This window comes from Oncorhynchus masou, chromosome 5, assembly GCF_036934945.1.
Source record: "Oncorhynchus masou masou isolate Uvic2021 chromosome 5, UVic_Omas_1.1, whole genome shotgun sequence".
NCBI classification, from domain to species: domain Eukaryota; kingdom Metazoa; phylum Chordata; class Actinopteri; order Salmoniformes; family Salmonidae; genus Oncorhynchus; species Oncorhynchus masou.
The window spans coordinates 70,111,471-70,129,473 of record NC_088216.1 but is presented as its reverse complement, the minus strand read 5'-3'; the positions used below and the strand labels follow the sequence as shown (position 1 = coordinate 70,129,473).

The window sequence follows — 18,003 nt, the reverse complement described above, 5'->3', positions numbered from 1 at the left end:
AATTCATCCTTTCGGAGTGTCGATCGTCACATTGGACACATTGATGCTAATTCCGTATTTATTATCTGAGCCCTTTTAACGTAAGACCGCCGTCCTCATGTCCTTGGAACAGAAAGTTGAATTTTCGTCAACGGGTTTATATAGTGGTGAAAGAATGGCATGTTTCATTTACAACCAAAGTCTGTTCACTTGAGCGGAGCCTCCGGATGAGCAGAGTTTCTCTATGACAAACCGTTCTCTCATTTAAGAAGCTAAAATTACATTTAATCTTTTCACAAATAGTTTCGTATTTAAACATTTAAATTGCACAACAATTCCATGTGAATCTGATAACTAGAATGTGTCGACTTTCCAAGATACAGTTTGTCATCCTGTCATTAGTAGTAATGTCTCAGACAACAACTAATCTGAGAAGTACCAACACATATTTTCAACTGGTTGGATTACCAAAATATGGTTCCATTTCCCACCATTTGATGTTACCAGACTCTCTATGTTACAAAGGCTTTACAAGAGTCAACTCTATGAAGTAGAGAGGGAAAAGGGGAAAGGTATTTGTGGGGGTAATAAACCTCCCCAACAGGCCAACGTCATGACAGAAGGTTTCAAAGTTCTTGAAATGTTCCGCTTTGACTCACCATCATGTCTTAAAGCAATGATGGACTGTTATTACTCTTTGCTTATTTGAGCTGTTCTTGCATAATATTGACTTTGTGGTCTTTTACAAAATAGGGCTAATTGCCGATTTCTGTAGATGGTAACTTTAATTAACTTATCCTGTGCGATCTTCCTTTCCTGTGGTGGTCCTCATGAGAGCCAGTTTCATCATAGCGCTTGGTGGTTTTTGCAACTGCACGTGAAGAAACTTTAAAAGTTGATTGACCTTGTCTTAAAGTAATGATGGACTGTTGTTTCTCTTTGCTTATTTGAGCTGTTCTTGCCATAATATGTACTTGGTCTTTTACCAAATAGGGCTATCTTCTGTATACCACACCTACCGTGTCACAACACAACTGATTGGCTCAAACGCATTAAGAAGGAAAGAAAATCCACAAATTAACCTTTAACAAGGCACACCTTTTAATTGAAATAAATTCCAGGTGACTTCTACTCATGAAGCTGTTTGAGAGAATGCCAAGAGTGTTCAAAGCTTTCACCAAGGCAAAGGGTGTTACTTCGAAGAATTTCAAATATAAAATATATTTTGATTTGTTTAACACTTGTTTGGTTGCTACATAATTCCATGTGTTATTTCATAGTTTAAAAATTACAACAACAAAAACTGAGTAGGTGTGTCCAAACTTTTGACTGCATGACTCCCCTGACTCTGACATTGTCCTTTTTACATTTAAGTCATTTACATTTAAGTCATTTGGCAGACGCTCTTATCCAGAGCGACTTACAAATTGGTGAATTCACCTTATGACATCCAGTGGAACAGCCACTTTACAATAGTGCATCTAAATCATTTAAGGGGGGTGAGAAGGATTACTTTATCCTATCCTAGGTATTCCTTGAAGAGGTGGGGTTTCAGGTGTCTCCGGAAGGTGGTGATTGACTCCGCTGTCCTGGCGTCGTGAGGGAGTTTGTTCCACCATTGGGGGCCAGAGCAGCGAACAGTTTTGACTGGGCTGAGCGGGAACTGTACTTCCTCAGTGGTAGGGAGGCGAGCAGGCCAGAGGTGGATGAACGCAGTGCCCTTGTTTGGGTGTAGGGCCTGATCAGAGCCTGGAGGTACTGCGGTGCCGTTCCCCTCACAGCTCCGTAGGCAAGCACCATGGTCTTGTAGCGGATGCAAGCTTCAACTGGAAGCCAGTGGAGAGAGCGGAGGAGCGGGGTGACGTGAGAGAACTTGGGAAGGTTGAACACCAGACGGGCTGCGGCGTTCTGGATGAGTTGTAGGGGTTTAATGGCACAGGCAGGGAGCCCAGCCAACAGCGAGTTGCAGTAATCCAGACGGGAGATGACAAGTGCCTGGATTAGGACCTGCGCCGCTTCCTGTGTGAGGCAGGGTCGTACTCTGCGGATGTTGTAGAGCATGAACCTACAGGAACGGGTCACTGCCTTGATGTTAGTTGAGAACGACAGGGTGTTGTCCAGGATCACGCCAAGGTTCTTAGCGCTCTGGGAGGAAGACACAATGGAGTTGTCAACCGTGATGGCAACTCCATTGTGTCCTCCTCCCAGAGCGCTAAGAACTCAGTTTTTAACTCAGTGGATTGAAGTTAACATTTTCCACCGAAGTTCCCTAAAGCATTTGGAGATTGGCGTGCATTTGGAGTGTCAAGGCTACAGTCATGCACTAAAGCAGGTGTTTCAAACCCATTCCTTACTAATTAGTGGCCTTAATTCATCAATCAAGTACAAGGATAGAGCGAAAAACCCGCAGACACTCGGACATCCGTGAAAGTAGTTTGACACTTGCCCTAAAGCTTTTTTGTACCTATTGCCTAATGCCAGATAAAAATAATGAAAGAAAAACCTATAGATATGAATTACACAAGAATGGTACATTTATAGATTTTTTTATGCATTGTTTTCTCTTTATTCAGTCCGCCTGCCATCCACCTGCCCTTCATCCACACAATATTTCATAACCCTCCCTGCCGATATAACTGCTGGGACTGTGGGTTATGAGTCAACCCGCACATCACTATTTCCCTCTACCACTTCTGAGCCATGGTTTGAGTCTCATACAACATGTCATCGTGTTTATATCTCCATCTGCCAGATCCGCTCGGACCAGGACCTGGAGAAAGGGATACGCTACAGCATCACTGGAGCAGGGGCGGACCAGCCTCCCATTGACGTGTACAACATCGACCCTGTGCACGGCAAGATGTTTGTCACCAGACCCCTGGACAGAGAGGAGAGGGCCTCCTACCATGTGAGTTACAGTGCGTGTTATGGTCGCTCCACACATCTGTTGTGTGTCTGTCTATCTGTTTGTCTGGGTGTCTATCTGTCCGTCCATCTGTCTGTGAAGGATGGCTGTCGTAATTCTGTCACACTGACACAGTGAGACTGAGTGAAGCCTCAGATTCTGAGTACAGCCTTTTGTATGCTTTAGCAACACTGTCTTGTTTATGCCAGACTGTCCTTTCTGAGTTATGATAAAAGTGTGAAATGAAAGAAAGAAAGATTGCCTTGACAAAGCACAGATTTCTGCAGCCATTCAAGCTGTCAATTAGGCTTGAAGGAGTTTTTTCAGCAGAGAGAGAGACGGTTTGGAGAGGAGTGTGTCTTTAACTGCTAATGAACAGGCAATGTTCTGGGTGTTGCGTTGGTGTTGTGTTTAGGAATCACATGACAGCAGGGGCAACCCTTTCTTTGTCTACAGCTGGCTGTTAACCCCCATCAGTCTGGAACATGTTCCCCATGATCTCTGTAGCTGCACGCTGCCTCCTCTCCTTTGACAGCCTTACATTTAGCATACATCTGCCTCTTACCGTACACACGTCAGACATGCTCACAACATTAGATATTTCCTTAGATTAGATTAAATATTTATTTCAAATATCACAGATATTTGCTTTACATACAAAAATGCACAACAAAAGAATGGGAGACATAGCATAGTCCAGACAGATATAACAAACCAGGGGTTGAAACCAGGAAACAGAAGCGAAAACTGGAAAATAACTACATTTTTAGAGGAACAGAATCAGAACCTCGAACAAAAGGGTTCTACAGCACACGGTTTCAGAACAGAACCATTATTTTTAGTTTGGAAATAAGTTTATTTTACTTTCCTGGCATTTTTTTCCAGTCTCAGAATAAACGTGCCTATGCAAAGCCCCCACTTTGTCACTTAGAAACTTATTCCTATGTCTGCCTACCTGCCAGCTAAAAATGCCTGTGCGTGTGTATGAAACACGACCCTCCCCATATATATATACACATATATATATATACAGTACCAGTCAAAAGTTTGGACACATCTGCTCATTCCAGGGCTTTACTGAATTTTTACTATTTTCTTCATTGCAACATAATAGTTAAGACATCAAAACTATGAAATGACACATATGGAATCATGTAGGTACCAAAAAAGTGTTAAACAAATCAAAATATATTTTATATTTTATATTTTGCCTTGATGACAGCTTTGCACACTCTTGGCGTTCTCTCAACCAGCTTCATGAGTAGAAGTCACCTGGAATGCATTTCAATTAAAAGGTGTGCTTTGTTAAAAGTTAATTTGTGGATTTTCTTTCCTTCTTAATGTGTTTGAGCCAATCAGTTGTGTTGTTACAAGGTAGGTGTGGTATACAGAAGATAGCCCTATTTGGTAAAAGACCAAGTACATATTATGGCAAGAACAGCTCAAATAAGCAAAGAGAAACAACAGTCCATCATTACTTTAAGACACAAAGGTCACTCAACTTTTAAAGTTTCTTCACGTGCAGTCGCAAAAACCACCAAGCGCTATGATGAAACTGGCTCTCATGAGGACCACCACAGGAAAGGAAGACTGCACAGGATAAGTTCATTAGAGTTTCCAGCCACAGAAATCGGCAATTAACTGCACCTTTTTTACATTTAATTTCATTTTACCTTTATTTAACTAGAAAAGACAGCGAAGAACAAATTCTTATTTACAATGACGGCCTACCATCGCAGCCCAAATAAATGCTTCACAGAGTTCATGTAACAGACACATCTCAACATCAACTGTTCAGAGGAGATTGTGTGAATCAGTGGTTTCTCGCTGCAAAGAAACCACAACTAAAGGACACCAATAATAAGAAGAGACTTGCTTGGGACAAGAAACATGAACAATGGACATTAGACCAGGGGAAATCTGTCATTTGGTCTGGTGAGTCCAAATTGGAGATTTTTGATTCCAACTCGCTGTGTCTTTGTGAGACGCAGGGTAGGTGAACGGATGATCTCCTCATGCGTGGTTCCCACCGTGAAGCATGGATGAGGAGGTGTGATGGTGTGGGGTGCTTTGCTGGTGACACTGTCTGTGATTTATTTAGAATTTAAGGCACACTTAACCAGCATTGCTACCACAGCATTTTTGCAGCAATACGCCATTCAATCTGGTTTGCGCTTAGTGTTACTATCATTTGTTTTTCAACAGGACAATGCCCAAAAACACACCTCCAGGCTATGTAAGGGTTATTTGACCAAGAAGGAGAGTGATGGAGTTGTGCATCAGATGACCTGGCCTCCACAATCACCCAACCTCAACCCAATTGAGATGGTTTGGGATGAGTTGGGATGAGTGAAGGAAGTGCTCAACATATGTATGAACTCTTCAAGACTGTTGGAAAAGCGTTCCAGGTGACGACTGTACCTTATTAAGCTGGTTGAGAGAATGCCAAGATTGTGCATAGCTGTCATCAAGGCAAAAGGTGGCTACTATGAAGATTCTAAAATATAAAACATGTTTTGATTTGTTTAACACTTTTTTGGTTACTACATGATTCCATCTGTGTTATGTCATAGTTGTGATGTCTTCACTATTATTCTACAGGCCTGAGTGTCTGATTGATTTGTATTACATAAAACACACAATTCTCCATACAAGAGATTTGCAGCGAACTCCAAGTCCATGGACCTCCCTGCTCTTGGCAGTCCTCTCTCTTTGGCCTGACTCATCCATCTGGCAGTTCCTGCTGGTCCATTTATTTCCAGATGAGGTCCTGCTTGTCAGTCCTCCTACAGTATCAGTCCCTTTTCCAGAGCCTGCCATCTGGTGAAGGTGGGAGTGAAGGTGTAACCTGGTCAGGCCAGCCCAGTGGTGTCAGGTCTCTTTGCGAGCTGGTGGATGTTAGTACACGTGCTCCTACACCTCTTGGCACGGGAGGGATCAATAAATCAGTCAGGTCATTGGGTGCTTGTTAAGGCCTAGTGAACTGGACTGGCAACTGTAAACAAGCCTGAGCCTGAGTGGAGCCTGATGTTGGAGCTTGGTGTTAGAGCCTGACAGGAGCTTGGTGTTAGAGCCTCGTTATTAAAGCCTGAGAGGAGCCTTGTATTATAGCCTGAGAGGAGCTTGGTATTACAGCCTGAGGGGGGCTTGGTATTAGAGCCTGAGGGGAGCTTGGTATTAGAGCCTGAGAGGAGCCTTTTGTTTGAGCCTGAGAGGAGGCTTGTGTTTGAGCCTAAGAGGAGCCTGGTGCTAGAGCCTGAGTGGAGCCTGGTGTTAGACCCTGGTGTTAGAGCCTGGTGTTAGATCCTGGGAGGAGCTCGGTGTTAGAGCCTCAGAGAAGCCAGGTGTTAGTCACCCAACCGGTAAGACAGTGATAGCACTAGACTTTCAATTTATGAGTTACCCGTGAAGACCCTTCTCTGCCCTTGGTTGGTGTAGATAACTTTATATGTCACCCACCACTTTGATTACGTGATATTTGGCAACATTTTGTTAAATTAGAGACTCAGAGATAGAAAATGGTATATCATAAACTGCAGTTGAGAAACAATGGGAAGTTAACTTCTTATGGCTGCCATCCCGTTAACGGGATAATTTTCATCAACAACCGCTGAATTGCATAGCGCCACATTCAAATAATATTACTAAAAATATTTATATTCATGAAATCACAAATGCAATATAGCAAAACACAGCTTAGCCTTTTGTTAATCCACTTGTCGTGTCAGATTTAGAAAATATGCTTTACAGCGAAAGCAATCCAAGCGTTTGTGTAAGTTTATCGATCGCACGACAAAAAAATTATGAACACCTAGCATCAAGTAGCTTGGTCACGAAAATCAGAAAAGCAATCAAATTAATCGTTTACCTTTGTTGATCTTCTGAAGTTTTCATTCACGAGACTCCCAGTTACACAATAAATGTTCCTTTTGTTCCATTAAGATTATTTTTATATCCAAAATACCTCCATTTGTTTGGCGCGTTATGTTCAGAAATCCACAGGAAAGAGCGGTCACGACAACGCAGAAAAATTCCAAATAGTATCCGTAATGTCTACAGAAACATGTCAAACGGTTTTTATAATCAATCCTCAGGTTGTTTTTAAAATATATAATCGATAATATATCAACCGCAACTCTCTTTTTCAGTAGGAGAGGGAAAGGCAATGGCTGCCCAAACTCTGTTGCGCATTCAAAACGCTACTGGCACCCGGCCATACAATGGCGCAATGTTATCTTTCTCACTCATTTTTCAAAATAAAAGCCTGAAACTATGTCTGAAGACTGTTGACACCTTGAGGAAGCGATAGGAAAAGGAATCTGGTTGATATCCCTTTAAATGGAGCAAAGGCAGGCTATGGAACAAGGAGTTTTCAAAAAAGAAGCCACTTCCTGGTTTGATTTTCCTCAGGGTTTCGCCTGCAATATCAGTTCTGTTATACTCACAGACTATATTTTGACAGTTTTGGAAACTTTAGAGTGTTTTCTATCCAATACTAATAATAATATGCATATATTAGCAACTGAGACTGAGGAGCAGGCCGTTTAGTTTGGGCAACTTATTCATCCAAGCTACTCAATACTGCCCTCCAGCCATAAGAAGTTAATTCTGCTTTGAAAGTTCATAAATTTGTAACCCCACTTTTGAGAAAATGTCTGATGAATGTTTTTGGTACACCTAATGGAGAGCTCTTCTTTGTCTACACCCATTCAGCATCGTTCACACATTCTTAAGCCTTAGCCCCACGCAATCTCTTTAAGGATTCACATGTGAGGCCTTGTGCTAAACAGAGTGAGTAAGGTAGTGTAGTAAACTACCAAAACTTTCAATACTAAAAGTGGTGAAAGTAGTAGTAAAATGCATTTTATCTAGTCCTTGGCCCATATCCTAATCTGACTTTGGTGTAGGTCATGTTGTTCTTCACATTACACACAATATATTAAATCAAATCAAAGTTTATTTGTCACATGCACAGGATGTAGAAGGTGTAAATGGTACAGTGAAATGGTTACTTGCATAGTGGAGTCTTTTGTTTAGTCTTTTAATGAACCATAATCCCAACCCATACAGTACTACCATGTACCATGCATTAATCTGCAGGTAGTTAAAGCTAACCAACTAGGTTCAATGTTAGCTAGCTATCTATAGGCTATAGCTGGTAATGTCAAATCAAATCAAATCAAATTTTATTTGTCACATACACATGGTTAGCAGATGTTAATACGAGTGTAACGAAATGCTTGTGCTTCTAGTTCCGACAATGCAGTAATAACCAACAAGTAATCTAACTAACAATTCCAAAACTACTGTCTTATACACAGTGTAAGGGGATAAAGAATATGTACATAAAGATATATGAATGAATGATGGTATAGAGCAGCATAGGCAAGATACAGTAGATGGTATCGAATACAGTATATACATATGAGATGAGTATGTAAACAAAGTGGCATAGTTAAAGTGGCTAGTGATACATGTATTACATAAGGATGCAGTTAGATGATATAGAGTACAGTATATACGTATACATATGAGATGTATAATGTAGGGTATGTAAACATTATATTAGGTAGCATTGTTTAAAGTGGCTAGTGATATATTTTACATAATTTCCCATCAATTCCCATTATTAAAGTGGCTGGAGTTGAGTCAGTGTGTTGGCAGCAGCCACTCAATGTTAGTGGTTGCTGTTTAACAGTCTGATGGCCTTGAGATAGAAGCTGTTTTTCAGTCTCTCGGTCCCAGCTTTGATGCACCTGTACTGACCTCGCCTTCTGGATGATAGGGGGGTGAACAGGCAGTGGCTCGGGTGGTTGTTGTCCTTGATGATCTTTATGGCCTTCCTGTAACATCGGGTGGTGTAGGTGTCCTGGAGAGCAGGTGTTTGCCCCCGGTGATGCGTTGTGCAGACCTCACTACCCTCTGGAGAGCCTTACGGTTGTGGGCGGAGCAGTTGCCATACCAGGCGGTGATACAGCCCGCCAGGATGCTCTCGATTGTGCATCTGTAGAAGTTTGTGAGTGCTTTTGGTGACAAGCCGAATTTCTTCAGCCTCCTGAGGTTGAAGAGGCGCTGCTGCGCCTTCTTCACGATGCTGTCTGTGTGAGTGGACCAATTCAGTTTGTCTGTGATGTGTATGCCGAGGAACTTAAAACTTACTACCCTCTCCACTACTGTTCCATCGATGTGGATAGGGGGGTGTTCCCTCTGCTGTTTCCTGAAGTCCACAATCATCTCCTGGCTTTCTGAGATAATAATAATATTACTACAAAGATTACAAACGTAACATTAGCTGGTGAGCCAGCCAGCTAACGTCTGCTAGCGAGCTAACATTACACTTTAATTTGTAATGAAAATGACTTTACGACTAATGTATAATATAATATTAGAAAGTATAATATCTGAAAATGTAGCTAGACTTTTGCCCAAATACATAATACATGGATGAACGCTTCTCCCCCTCTGTCATGGATGCCATGGTTGCCCTTAGTTCGAAGATGTAATCCGGAGACAGGTTTTTTGTACAACAGCCTTCTGTGTTCTCTTTTCAACTTTTTTTTTAAACCTTTATTTAACTAGGCAAGTCAGTTAAGAACAAATTCTTATTTTCAATGACGGCCTAGGAACAGTGGGTTAAATGCCTGTTCAACTCCCTCTTCATTTGCAATCATAATCTTCTTCCACCGGGCATTCTACTGATTTCAAACTTGGTCAACCTCTTCTGTGACAACAGTACTGTTGATCGTTGTTTCTTCCCCATCCCTTTCATCAGAAGACTCTACAATGTCTGGTTCAATTAAAATGTTTTTACCTAAGGATTTCCTCATTGTCTGATTCATTTTCAGTCAGAGAGAGTCAACATGGCATGATCATCCACCCGAAAGTAGTCCATGACAACTATTCCCCTCGAATCTTTGTCGATATGCATGTTAAATTCAGGGCAGCAATATTGAGAGCAGTAGCAACAATTTTGCAGTTCTTCATAATATCTTTTTAAAAAGCTGTGGTAGCAAGAATTATCTACACATACTGAGCAGCTCATGTTATAGACAGACGCATGCTACATGGCAGATCAATCTGAACTTATCTCTCGGCATGTCCAGCCCATCCATTATCTCAGTCAATCATGGCTAAAGGGAAGGTTCCTGCCTTTTTCTGTGGCTAAACCAACAAGATGCATAATTCAACCATTTTATTCGTATTTATAGATGGCATGCACGTTTGTTATTAAGGCACTTGAAAGTTCATTTGATCCAGAAAAAAACAGCTTCCAATTCACGCAACGTTACTAACAAATATCGCAAAAGTTACCTGTAAACTTTGCCAAAACATTTCAAACTACTTTTGTAATACAAATGTAGGTATTTTTAAACGTTAATAATCGATCAAAATGTAGACGGGACAATCTGTGTTCAATACAGGAAGACAACAAATTCACGCTACTTTTCTAGTCATGCGCCTTCTCAAAAAGTACACTTCAAATGACACAAATTCAAGATGGCGTACTTCTTCATTACACAAAGGAATAACCTCAACCAATTTCCAAAGACTGGTGACATCCAGTGGAAGCAGTAGGAACTGCAATCAAGTGCCTTAGAAATCTAGTTTCCCAATGAAAACTCATTGAATAGACAGTGACCTCAAAAAAGAATCTGAATGGTTAGTCCTCGGTGTCTTTGCCTGCTACATATGTTCTGTTATACTCACAGACATGATTCAAACAGTTTTAGAAACTTCAGAGTGTTTTCTATCCAAATCCACTAATAATATGCATATCTTATATTCTGGGGACGAGTAGCAGGCAGTTGGAATTGGGCACGCTATTTATCCAAAAGTGAAAATGCATGTCCCCTATCCCAAAGAGGATTTAACTAGTGATGTGCGACATACGCCTAGCTTCCTGGAATGGGTCACATATGTTCTGGTCTGTTCTTTGATACGAAAGACATGACTGGTGTTTTTGACAGGCTTCCGTCAGAGGAAGCGGAACTCTGAGGTTAGCGTGTGGGTGTAGTTTTGTTTTTCTCCACATACAGCTGTAGGGAGAGAGCAGCTGGGAGCCAGCCAAGAGAATTGTGTGTGCGCGCGTGTGTGTGCATTTGTGTGTTTTGATGAAGATGTTGACGGGTGTGCCTGGGGGGAATTGGAAAGACCCCATCAGTGGTTGCTGTGGCGGCGCTGGTGGTTGGCGATGCGTTTCTCAGGCCCGCCCTCCAGCATGCTAATGACGGCCCAAAATCACACATTAGCAGTCCACACACACTGCTTACATACTCCTCACACACTCCTCCAGGCTCTCAGATCAAATGTCCATTGGCTCCGTCATCCCCCATCCCCTTACACCACACACCATGCAGAGTCCACAGCTGAGGAAACAGATTGGGCTTGTTTTTTTGTTTGTGTTTCTCTCTTTGTTTGTTTGTTGTGCTCTGGCCTAGTGAAACTCATCGTCTGGGGGAATATTAAGTGGCTGAAACAACAGCGTTTGGACGTGTTTACACGGTGTTTGTGTGTGTGCCTGTGTTTGTGTGTGTGTGTGTGTATTTATGTGCTCACGTGTGTGTGAGAGCAGAAGTCAGTCAATGTGAAATCCGTCAGTGTGTGTGTTTCCACACCATGCGGAACAGAAACAAAGCAAGATGAATCATTTTTTGAAGAAGGCAGGTGTCGATGCTGTAGCTTGAGGCTCCTCTTTACCATTCAGCCCTCTGGCACATTCTAAAGAACATTGCCTCTTTCTGTGAATAGTAAAGATATTATGTTTGTCAATGTTGTACTTGCTGTAATAAAAGGGTCCACTGCCCACATGACTGTGAAGGTGTATGAGAAAGACAACCTCCAACACAAGTCTCTCCATCTCGATCTGGATTTTAATGACTTTATTTTTTAAAGAGCTATTTGGAGAGACAATGATGATGTTCTTTGCCTTTCAAATATAATGGTGTCTAGAGCTGTGAGACATCATTAGTCAACATGGGTATTCAGACACGGGGTTGACACTCCTTCCTCTAACATTTTGACTAGACCGGGCACGTGCGTGTGGCCTCGTGCGACATCGCCCGCAGGTTGATTAGGTCCACCCACACCAGATGAGATCAGGACGTGCATGTTGAAATATCAAAACGAAGTCTGAACCAACTTGATTTATTTGGGGACAGGTCGAAATGCATGAAACAATCACGGCCATTTAGCTAGCTTGCTGGTGCTAGCTAATTTGTCCTGGGATATAAACATTGGGTTGTTATTTCACTGGAAATGTACAAGGACCTCTACTCCAACAATTCATTCCCATATAACAGGGTAAATTTAGTTAGTTTCTAGTAATTTCTCCTCCTTCAGTCTCCTTCTTCTGACTTTATATGACGTTTGGCAACCAACTTTAAGGTGCATTACCACCACCAACTGGACTTGAGTGTGGACCTTTAATCTTTCAGTCAGTTTAGTTTCAGTTTCAGCTCTTAAAAAACAATGAGGAGACGGGAGAGGTGGGACTTGCAGCGCGTCAAACATCAAAAATAGAAACAAGTTATATTTTAGAGGCGCTGTTGCGCCTTCTTCACCACGCTGTCTGTGTGGGTGGACCATTTCAGTTTGTACGTGATATGTATGCAGAGGAACTTAAAGCTTTCCACCTTCTCCACTACTGTCCCGTCGATGTGGATAGGGGGGTGCTCCCTCTGCTGTTTCCTGAAGTCCACGATCATCTCCTTTGTTTTGTTGACGTTGAGTGTGAGGTTATTTTCCTGACACCACACTCTGAGGGCCCTCACCTCCTCCCTGTAGGCCATCTCGTTATTGTTGGTAATCAAGCCTACCACTGTGGTGTCGTGTGCAAACTTGATGATTGAGTTGGAGGCGTGCATGGCCACACAGTCATGGATGAACAGGGAGTACAGGAGAGGGCTGGGAATGCACACTTGTGGGGCCCCAGTGTTGAGGATCAGCAGGGTGGAGATGTTGTTTCCTACCTTCACCACCTGGTGGCGGTCCGTCAGAAAGTACAGGTCGAGACCCTAAATGACGAGTTTGGAGGGTACTATGGTGTTAAATGCTGAGCTGTAATCGATGAACAGCATTCTTACATAGGTATTCCTCTTGTCCAGATTGGTTAGGGCAGTGTGCAGTGTGACTGCGATTGTGATTGCATTGTCTGTGGGCCTATTGGGGCGGTAAGAAAGTTGGAGTGGGTATGGGGTGTCAGGTAGGGTGGAGGTGATATTATCCTTGACTCGTCTCTCAAATCACTTCATGATGACGGAAGTGAGTGCTAGTATGGGGGTGATAGTTGTTTAGCTCAGTTACCTTAGCTTTCTTGGGAACAGGAACAATGGTGGCCCTCTTGAAGCATTTGAGAAGAGCAGACTGGGATAGGGACTGATTGAATAGGTCCGTAAACACACCAGCCAGCTGGTCTGCGCATGCTCTGAGGACGCGGCTAGGGATGCTGTCTATCCCAGCAGCCTTGCGAGGGTTAACATTTTAAATGTTTTACTCACGTTGGCTGCGGTGAAGGAGAGCCCGCAGGTTTTGGTAGCGGGCCGTGTCAGTGGCACTGTATTATCCTCAAAGCGAGCAAAGAAGTTGTTTAGTTTGTCTGGGAGCAAGACGTTGGTGTTAGCAACAGGAATGGTTTTCATTTTGTAATCCGTGATTGACTGTAGACCCTGCTACATACAGTTGAAGTCGGAAGTTTACATACACTTAGGTTGGAGTCATTAAAACTCATTTTTTAACCACTCCACAAATGTCTTGTTAACAAACAATAGTTTTGGCAAGTTGGTTAGGACATCTACTTTGTGCATGACACAAGTAATTTTTCCAACAATTGTTTGCAGACAGATTATTTCATTTATAATTCACTGTATCACAATTCCAGTGGGTCAGAATTTGACAAATGCTAAGTTGACTGTGCCTTGAAAGCTTGGAAAATTCCAGAAATTATGTCATGGCTCAAGAAGCTTCTGATAGGCTAATTGACATCATTTGAGTACATTTGAGGTGTACCTGTGGATGTATTTCAAGGCCTACCTTCAAACCCAGTGCCTCTCTGCTTGACATCATGGGAAAATCAAAAGAAATCAGCCAAGACCTCAGAAAAAAAATTGTAGACCTCCATAAGTCTGTTTCATCCTTGGGAGCAATTTCCAAACTCCTGAAGGTAACACGTTCATCTGTACAAACAATAGTATGCAAGTATAAACACCATGGGACCACGCAGCCATCATACCGCTCAGGAAGGAGACGCGTTCTGTCTCCTAGAGATTTTAATTTTTAATTGTACGTTTATTTAAATGTACTTTGGTGTGAAAATTGCAAATCAATCCCAGAACAACAGCAACGGACCTTGTGAAGATGCTGGAGGAAACAGGTACAAAAACCCTATATTGACATAGCCTGAAAGGCCGCTCAGCAAGGAAGAAGCCACTGCTCCAAAACCACCATAAAAAAGTCAGACTATGGTTTGCAACTGCACATGGGGACAAATGTCCTCTGGTCTGATGAAACAAAAATAGAACTGTTTCGTTATGTTTGGAGGAAAAAGGTGGAGGCTTGCAAGCCGAAGAACACCATCCCAACCGTGAATCACGGGGGTGGCAGCATCATGTTCTGGGGGTGCTTTGCTGCAGGAGGGACTGGTGCATCTCACAGAATAGATGGCATCATGAGCCAGGAAATTATGTGGATATATTGAAGCAACATCTCAAGACATCAGTGAGGTCGTTAAAGCTTGTTCGCAAATGGGTCTTCCAAATGGACAATGACCCCAAGAATACTTCCAAAGTTGTGACAAAAAGGCTTAAGGACAACAATGTCAAGGTATTGGAGTGGCCATCACAAAGCCCTGACCTCAATCCCATAGAACATTTGTGGGCAGAACTGAAAAAGTGTGTGCGAGCAAGGACTGACTCAGTTTCTCCAGCTCTGTCAGGAGGAATGGGTCAAAGTTCACCCAACATATTGTGGGGAGCTTGTGGAAGGCTATCCGAAACATTTGACCCAAGTAAAACAATTTAAAGGCAATGCTACCAAATACTAATTGACTGTATGTAAACATCTGACCCACTGGGTATTTGATGAAAGAAATAAAAGATGAAATAAATAATTCTCTCTACTATTATTCTGACATTTCACATTCTTAAAATAAAGTGGTGATCCTAACTGACCTAAGACAGGGATGTTTTTACCAGGATTAAATGTCAAGAATTGTGAGAAACTGAGTTTAAATTTATTTGGCTAAGGTGTATGTAAACTTCCGACTTCAACTGTACGTCTCGTGTCACATCCATTGAATTGCGACTCTACTTTGTCTCTATACTGATGCTTAGCTTTTGATTGCCTTGCGGAGGGAATAGCTACACTGTTTGTTTTCATCATGTTTCCGGTTACCTTGCCATGATTAAAAGCAGTGGTTCGCACTTTCAGTTTGCTGCCATCAATCCACGGTTTCCGGTTGGGTAATGTTTTAATAGTCACCGTGGGTACAACATCACTGATGCACTTGCTAATAAACTTGCTCACTGAATCAGCGTATACATCAATACTGTTGTCTGAGGCTATCCGGAACATATCCCAGTTCACGTGATCAAAGCAATCTTGATGCTTGGAATCAGATTGGTCTGACCAGTGGTGAACAGACCTGAGCACGAGCATTTCCTGTTTTAGTTTCTGTCCATAAACTGGGAGAAACAAAATGGAGTCGTGGTCAGATTTGCCGAAAGGAGGGTCGAGGGAGGGCTTTTTATGGGTTGCGGAAGTTAGAGTAGCAATAATCCAGAATGCTGCCAGCCCGGTCACACATTCGATATGCTGATGAAATTTAGGTAGCCTTGTTTTCAGATTAGCTTTGTTAAAATCCTCAGTTACAATAAATGCAGCCTCAGGATATGTGGTTTCCAGATTACATAGTGTAACGGCCGTCGTCGGTGGAATACGGTGAGTACCAAGGTGCAGCGTGGTAAGAGTTCATGATTTTTAATATAATCAAAACTGAACACTAAACAAAATAACAACTCGGAAGAACGAACAAACAAAACAGTCCTGTCTAGTGATGAACCCCAAAACAGAAAATAAACACCCACGAAACACAGGTGGAAAAAGGCTACCTAAGTATGATTCTCAATCAGAGACATCTAACGACTCTGATTGAGAACCATACCAGGCCAAACTCAAAAACCAACATAGAAAAACAAACATAGACTACCCACCCCAACTTACGCCCTGACCATACAAAAACAAAGACAAAACAAAGGAACTAAGGTCAGAACGTGACAGTACCCCCCCCCCCCCAGGTGCGGACTCCAGCCTTAAAACCTGAAACTATAGGGGAGGGTCTGGGTGGGCATCTGTCCGCGGTGCCGGCTCTGGCGCGGGATGTGGACCCCATTTCACCATAGTTTTTCTCCGCCTCTTTATCCGCCTCCTTGGCCTCTTAAAAACGGCGATCCTCGCCGCCGACCTCGGACTGGGGACCTTATCCCCGTGTCCCGGCAGCTCCGGCGTGAAGGGCGATTCTGGCAGCGCCGGCGTGACGGACGGCTCTGCCAGCTCCTGGCTGACTGACGGCTCTGGCAGCTCCTGACTGACCGGCGGCTCTGGCAACTCCTGATTGGCGGGTGACTCTGGCAGCTCAGGACAGATGGGCTACTCTGGCAGCTCAGGACAGACTGGAGACTGGCAGCTCAGGACAGACTGGAGACTCTGGCAGCTCAGGACAGACTGGAGACTCAGGCAGCTCAGGACAGACGGGAGACTCTGGCAGCTCAGGTCAGACGGGAGGCTCTGGCAGCTCAGGACAGACGGGAGACTCTGGCAACTCAGGACAGACGGGAGACTCTGGCATCTCAAGACAGATGGGAGACTGACAGTGCTGGGCAGGAGGAAGACTCTGAAAGCACTGGACAGGCGGGAGCACCTATCGGAAGGAGACGGAGAGACAGTCTGGTGCGGGGGGCTGCCACCGAAGGTCTGGTGCATGGAGTCGGCACCGGATAGACCAGACCGTGGAGGCGCACTGGAGGTCTCGAGCACCGAGCCTGCCCAACCCTACCTGGCTGAATGCTGCCCGTAGCCAGGCCAGTGCGGCGAGGTGGAATAGCCCGCACTGGGCTGTGCTGGCGAACCGGGGAAACCATACATAGGGCTGGTGCCATGTACACTGGCCCGAGGAGACTCACTGGAGGCCAGATGCGCTGAGCCGGCTTCATGGCACCTGCTCGATGCACACTCTTGCCTGGCCGATACGAAGCTATGCACACGCACCGGGACACCGTGCGCCTCACGGCATAACACGGTGCCTGCCCGGTCCCTCTCTCTCCAAGCTCCTACCTGACTTAGCCACACTCCCCGTTTGCCCCCCCCCCCCCCCCATACATTTTTGGGGCTGCCTCTCGGGCTTCCACCCACGGTGTCGTGCTGCCTCCTCATACCGCTGCCTCCAGCTCAGCCTTGGGCGGCGATATTCTCCAGCCTGTGCCCAGGGTCCCTTGCCGTCCAGAATCTCCTCCCATGTCCAGGAGTCCTGCGATCGCTGCTGCTGCTGCTGTTGCTGCTGCTGCTGCCTGTTACCACACTGCTTGGTCCTTTGGTGGTGGGTGTTTCTGTAACGGCCATCGTCAGTGGAAGAAGGTGAGGACCAAGGTGCAGCGTGATAAGTGTTCATGATTTTTAATATATTGAAAACTGAACACTAAACAAAATAACAATTAGGAAGAACGAACAAACGAAATAGTCCTGTCTAGTGATGAACCACAAAACAGAAAATAAACATCCACGAAACATAGGTGGAAAAAGGCTACCTAAGTATGATTCTCAATCAGAGACAACTAACGACACCTGCCTCTGATTGAAACATACCAGGCCAAACTCAAAAACCAACATAGAAAAACAAACATAGACTACTCACCCCAACTCACGCCCTGACCATACTAAATCAAAGACAAAACAAAGGTACTAAGGTCAGAACGTGACACATAGCGTCTAATGAAGTTCTTTCAGGGCCGTCGAGGTGTCTGCTTGGGGAGGGGATATTCACGGCTGTGATTATAATCGAAGAGAATTCTCTTGGTAGATAATGCGGTCGGCATTTGATTCTAAGGAATCCTAGGTCAGGTGAACAAAAG

At 43.8% G+C, this 18,003-nt stretch overlaps 1 pseudogene; it reads left to right on the top strand.

Moving 5' to 3' along the window:
- Positions 1 to 18,003, top strand: part of LOC135540169 (cadherin-4-like) — a 341,293-nt pseudogene that overhangs the window by 281,617 nt on the left and 41,673 nt on the right.